At 45.1% G+C, this 5,429-nt stretch overlaps 1 protein-coding gene across 1 annotated transcript in view; it reads left to right on the top strand.

The window, feature by feature from the left end:
- Dad1 (defender against cell death 1) overlaps positions 1-5,429 on the top strand; it is a 19,842-nt gene that overhangs the window by 803 nt on the left and 13,610 nt on the right. The gene's annotated exons all lie outside the window — the stretch shown is intronic.

The following is a 5,429-nucleotide window of genomic DNA, read 5'->3' as shown; positions in this document are numbered from 1 at the left end:
AAAAAAAGGAATATAAATATTAGTGACTGCTTGTGAGGAGGCAATCCAATTGATGCTGGCTTTTTAGATGCCCCTACTTATTTCTGTGCATAATTTATGTGCTTTTTCTCTTTACCCTCAACTCAATTTTTATTCACACAATTGTGTATTAGCTCTTCTTTCGGGTCTACACACTTAATAACCTTACAGACTTCCAGGTTTAATGAGGATTGCTGCCATGGATTTCATCTGAAGTCTGACCTTTCTTGCCCCACGGAACTGAGAGAATACTGGGAACAGGTTTGGCTCAGGAATGTTACTACCAAATGTATCATGGTCAGTCAGCAGTGTTTTGGGGGTTTATTAGCAATTGTTTTCCTCAGTGAATTACAGCTGGTTTGGGCAGAGACAAAATATAGCTTTGGACTTGTCTGGAGACTTGGTTTACAGTCTTAACATAAACCTCACGTCACATGTACACATTCACATTGCTCGGTCAGGCACACTGGGAACAATTTTACTTTTCAGAACTTAAATAGGCCCCAGCCGACTTGTGCCCCAGTCAGAGCTAGAGCTGCAAAGTCAGCTTATTCAGCGGTCATCATACTGTCTTTGGGTTTTGGTCCAGTTTCTGGAGGCTACACCCTAACCATCAGGATATGTTAGCACCATTAGCCAGGTCTGACAAACCTCTTTCCTGTGCCCAGTTCTGTTCCTGACAACTTTATTAGCCAGCCAGGAGAAAGCATTTGCTGAGAACCTCTTAACTTATTTAGCCTCTGGTTATGGAAGTGTAGGGACAGGGTGGGGCTAACAGCTGATTTAAGTCAGGCCTCTCCTGTTGAAGCCACCCATCTTCACAAGCCCCTGAGTTAAGTCCTGACTTACCGGAACTACATAGAAAAAATGATTTGCTGGAAAGTTAGGTTAGTGCGCTCGCTCTCTCTCTCTCTCTCTCTCTTTCTCTCATCCCATCTATCTTTCTTCTTTCTTCTTTTTACTTTTCTTTTCCTTTTCTTTTGTAGATGGCTTTTGCCTTTTTTTTGTTTTTTAAGATTTATTTATTTATGTGAGTACATTGTAGCTGTTCAGACATAGCAGAGGAGTGCAGAAGATCTCATTACAGATGGTTGTGAGCCACCATGTGGTTGCTGGGAACTGAACTCAGGACCTCTGGAAGAGCAGTCAGTGCTCTTAACCACTGAGCCTTCTCTCCAGCCCCAGCCCCAGCTTTTGCTTTTTTTTTTTTTTTTTAAATGTTCTCTTAAAAGTATTTTTGTGAGCATCTTTGTGTGCATATAGTGTATTGTAAAGTGTCATTATGTGTCAGTGTGCATGTGTGTGTATATGGAGGTCAAAGAGCAGAAGTATTCATTGGCTAGACTGAACTGGCTGGTGGATAGAGAACTCTGGGGAGGGAGTGTCTTCCTGTTGTGTGGTGTCTTGTCTGCCTCTCTCCAACTCTCTGCAACTCCACAGTTAAAGATGTGCCAGCAAACCAGGTCCTTATGCTTTGAGGCAGGCACTTTACCAACTGAAACATCACTCCAGCTCCTAAGTCCTGTTTTTGTGCCTGTTGAGGCTGAAATGATCAGGTTTCAGTGGGAGGTATATGGCTTGTTATTGACTAGCCTGCTTAGCAAAGGAACACTGATAGCAGTGAGGGCATTATTAGGAGTGAGGGCATTATTATTAGTACTGAGGTCATTATTAGTAGTAAGATTGGCGTTAGTAGTGATATTTACAAATCTTTTAGGTAACAGGGAATAGGGTGAGAGAAATAAAATTGGGTTTAAGGAAAAGGGTTTCTGATAATTCATTGTTGCTGAAGAAAGTTATCATTTGCATTCTCTTCCTGTCAGTGAACTCAGGGTATTTTGTCACTGAGCTAAATTCTCAGATCCATTCATCATCCACCCACCTAGCCATCCTTCCTTCCTTTCTTTCTTTCTTTCTTTCTTTCTTTGAGACAGGGTTTTAATGTGTATCCCTGCCTTGCTGGAACTGTAGATTGGGTTGACCTTGAACACAGAGATCAGTGTACCTCCATGTTCTGAGTGCTGGGGTTAAAGGTGGATCAGCAGCCCGGCTGCCATGTTTCTTTTGACAGCATTCATTTTACTAAGTCCAACTTCTTTTGCTAGGCCAGATCATTGCCTGGTAACTTGTTTTAATGAAAAATTAGAAATTTGGCTGTTTGGCCTTCGTTCACATTGTTGAGACAGGAGATCTCATGCCTGATGTTTTTGACGTTTCTGTGTTTTTTTGGGAAGAGACTGGAAGGGGCAGTTTTGGTGAGGGAGGCTATAGGAAATTCTGGGGGAGGATTTTGAAAGACCAAGTGGCACTAATGCTGGAGCTTTGGGTGTCAGGCCTGTTTCTGTAGGAGATCATCTGAGAATTAACAGTGGCAACACAGGCAGGTGAGATGGCTCAGTGGATGAAGGTCCTTGTCACCAAGCCTGAGCATCACCTGAGTTTGATCCCTGGGGCCTGGGTCGGGAGGAGAGAACCAGCTCCTGCATTGTCACCTCCACATGTACACACTCACACTAAGTAAAGCGTAATTAGCATGCACACCAGCTGTCCAACAGCAGCTCTCTTTTTGGAAGTGAAGGGCAGACTTGAAGTTGATGTTCGTTGCATGGCCTGGGGGAGGCCCTCTTGGATTGAGTCTCTTCATGCTTTTGGCTGGTTGTTTCTTTTGCATGTACATTTGCTCTTTAGAAATTGGTTAGGACACTGTAAATGAGTTTAATGCTGTCTTCTGTTTCCTCATGGCTGGGTGGCTAATTCAGGGTCTCAGGAAGGGACTTGAGGTGAGAGAGCACTAGGGATGGGCTTGTTCAGCAGCGTATAGAGTAGTAGGTTTTTAAAGGACCTCAGGGAAGTCATTTTCCTATCTCAGCCATGCTCAGCAGCTGTCTGTTTATCTTCCTGTTAGCTATCACTAGAGGAGGGACATCTGTCGCGGCAGAGTTAACATTCCAGTGTTGGTAGTCTTTGTAGTTTCCTTTTGTACCTAGCTGGGATCTGCTCATCTCAAGAACTGTTTAGGGAGATTAAGTGGCAATTAGTTAAGTCTGTCTTTAAAGTAAGTCTTACTAGGCAGACACGCCACCACTGAGCCTCGTCCCTAGTCTTGAAGTCATTGTTTTAAGTTACTTTACAACTTTGGTTCGTCCGTGCTCAAGCTTAGGAAGCAGTTTTGTGGGCTGGAGAGATGGCTTAGTTGGCTAGAGTGCTTACAGCGGTTAGTTCAGATACCTAGCACCAAGGTCAGAAGCTAGGCATGGTACATATGCCTATAACCCCAGTGCTGGGGTGGGGGCGGGAGGCGCAAGGCAGAGTCTAAGAGGATTGCCGAGTCTTGCTGGCTGCCAGCTCAGGTTCAATGAGAGAACCTGTCTCAAAGGAATAAGGATGAAAGAGAGAAGGACACCCAATGTCCTCGGCCTCTGAAAGTATGCACACACAGGCACGTGCATCTGGACACACGTGCACACATGCCACACACACATATACCACATTCATATCTCTGTCTCTCTTTCTCTTTCTCTCTCTGTCTCTGTCTCTCTCTGTCTCTGTCTCTCTCTCTCTCACACACACACACACACACACACGGTGACATTTACAAAGTAAAGTTTTAGTACTCCCAGTTAAGAAATCAGAGGAGTTTGCATTTGAGAGACGAGGAGACCAACGTAGAGTGTTTTCTGTCTCAAGGAAGCCATTGGCTTATGTGGCCTGGGGTGGAGCTACTTTAGGGAGTGTCCTTTGATATTTGGATTCCTCTCAGCTACTGTCCAGGAAATTGGGAGTTTGCCAACTTCGTGGCTGATTGTCTGGTTTCTACACTTGATCTTAGCCAAAAGGCCGAGAAGCGATTTGTCTGGTTTCTAAATGTCCCATCCATCACTATTTTATTCTCGATGTCTCAGGCTGCTTCCTGGCTTTGCAGCCCGTGCGTGGTATCTCTTTTAGCTTGATCTGACTTGCATGCCTGATCATGTTACTTAACCAAATTTGTCTGTGGTTTCCAAAGTAGAGTTTGTGTTTTGTTTAGTTTGTTTGTTTTTTCAGGACACATAGGCTCTTTTGGGAGCTGGCCTTGTTGACACCACCCTCTTCATCATTGTCTAGTGTCAGTAAGTCATTTGCCATTCCGAGGTTCTTGTCCCTTTACTTGCCTCTCTGCAGAGCTTGGTTCACATCTGACCCCTCTCAGTTCACGGTTGCTGACTCTTCCAGTGGGCCCAGGGCTCTCGTGTCCTTGCTTGCGTGTGTATGATGAGGTAAGGAAGAGGAGAGGTGGGACTCTTCCATTAGTCTGGGAGGCGAGGGCAGGGGCTTTCATGCCTGCATCCTTGTGCTTGTTAAATTGTGAGCACAGCTGTCTTAATTTAAGGAAGATGGAGGACTGTTTGCCAGGTTCTGTGCTGGTGTGCTGTGGATTCAGCTGTGAGGATCACAGATGCGGCTCCTCTTGAGGGGTCTTAGAGTCTGAAGGAGGATGCAGACAGGTCTCTGTGGAAGTATTGCCAGTGAGGACAGGAGCCTGATGGCTCCCTGGCCCTTTCAGTGCTCCTGCAGTGTGTCCCTCCTGTGTCCACTTTCCCAGAATGTGCTTTGCAACTTCTCACAGTTTTCTCCATTTCTTTGCCTGTATTCACAGTCTATCTTATATATTAGTTTTTTACTAGCAAAGTGACAGTAGCCAGGAGTCTGTTCATCTTCTAGTGGCTCACACCTGCTCCTGTGCCTCTGCTGTTTGATTCCCTCCCACGTCAGCTCTTGCACTTACACAGAGGCACCGGTCTTCTCTTGGTGGCTGAACAGCTTCTGTGGTGATCCCTTCATTCAGCATTGTGGATTTTCTCTATTGAGTTATTCTCAAGTTTTAGACTTGCTCTAATACTGTCTAATTTTAAAGTTGAACCAGGCATGGTGGTGCATACTTTGTCTTAGCTCTTGAGTGACTGAGGCAGGAGGATATCTATGAATTTGAGGCCAGGCTGGTTTACATAGTGAGTTCCAGGTCAACCAAGACCCCGTCTCAAAAAGGAAAAAGATCCCAGGCACTGCTAGCAACCATCACTAGCATCTTTTCCTTCTCTCTCGTTGCAGAGCTTCTTGAAAGAGTAGTTGCTGTGTCTCCCTTTCCCCCACATATTTCTCAGTGCTCTCATGCTGTGGCCTGTCCCCACCACTTCCTCAAACTATTTTCCCTTGTGACCAGATGGAGCAGTCATCCGCCTCACTTTACCTGACTGCTCAGCATTAGCATTTAGCTCAAATGGCTGGTTCTTTCTGAGTGAAACACTCGCTTCTCAGTGCTCTTGTGACTGCCTCTTCCTCGTTCCTTTTCACCTCCTGCTGGCTTTTCCTTCCCACTGTGCTGGGCATTTCATTTTGTATTTCTTTCCATAGGTGAATTTTTTTTTTTTTTT

This window comes from Mus caroli, chromosome 14 (assembly GCF_900094665.2).
Source record: "Mus caroli chromosome 14, CAROLI_EIJ_v1.1, whole genome shotgun sequence".
NCBI lineage: Eukaryota > Metazoa > Chordata > Mammalia > Rodentia > Muridae > Mus > Mus caroli.
This window is presented reverse-complemented; position numbering and strand designations above follow the sequence as displayed.